Genomic DNA, 845 nt, shown 5'->3' with positions numbered 1-845 from the left:
TGCGTTTAGGGCGAGCTCCACCGGGAGCACCTGCAGGAGGCAGGTTGGGGAATTATACACACGAGCAAGATAGCAGCACGACAATCCCATCCGAAAGGCCTGCGCAACATTTAGTAATCTTGTTGCAGTAGTATGTATTTGTGTCACGACAGTGAACTGCAAGTAAATATTCAGTATCGGAAATCAAATACCAAAAAGCTGTTAACATAAAAATAATAAAAATGATATTAAATCTAAAATCTATTAAATCTCTTGATTATCAAGATTCTCTATATCGGAGATGTTACGTATTAACATTTTTGACTTGGATTTTAACACATACACATGGTCGATTGTGTTGTTGTCATTATTTGCGTACTATTTTTATTATTTTAGATACATTGCATAATGAGTTTTATTTTTTTGCGTACGTACCTATATAGTTATAATAACCAATTGCTTCACTTGAAAAAAAGTTGGGTTGTCAGAAGTGGGATTCGAACCCACGCCTACAGAGTAGACTACGACCTGAACGTAGCGCCTTAGACCGCTCGGCCATCCTGACTCGATGAAGGAAGGGTGTATTTATTCGATTTGCTCGCCCAGCACGCGCACAACTGCGTCTAACGTCTAAAATTATCACGCGCTACCACACGTTATGCAATACTATGGTAATAGAATAATCTCTGGTAGTTGCCCAGCTCAATGCGTTCCCTTATTAGCATTGTTAAGGGAATTGCCACGTAAAGAAAATGTATGTTATCTCTCTCCTAAGCTACAAAGACGCACTGCTTGACAGAGTGTCGAAGAGTAAACCAAAGATCCAGAATCATGCGTGTGTATACACCGATCATCAAACAAAGATA

At 39.4% G+C, this 845-nt stretch overlaps 1 non-coding gene across 1 annotated transcript; it reads right to left on the bottom strand.

Annotated features, from left to right (window-relative positions):
* Positions 1–461: 461 nt before the first annotated feature.
* Positions 462–544, bottom strand: Trnal-cag. Its single transcript has one exon. It is a non-coding gene; the product is annotated as a tRNA-Leu (tRNA).
* Between the last annotated feature and the right edge of the window lie 301 nt (positions 545–845).

The sequence above is a fragment of the Anopheles arabiensis genome, chromosome 3, assembly GCF_016920715.1.
Source record: "Anopheles arabiensis isolate DONGOLA chromosome 3, AaraD3, whole genome shotgun sequence".
In the NCBI taxonomy this organism is placed as follows: domain Eukaryota; kingdom Metazoa; phylum Arthropoda; class Insecta; order Diptera; family Culicidae; genus Anopheles; species Anopheles arabiensis.
This window is presented reverse-complemented; position numbering and strand designations above follow the sequence as displayed.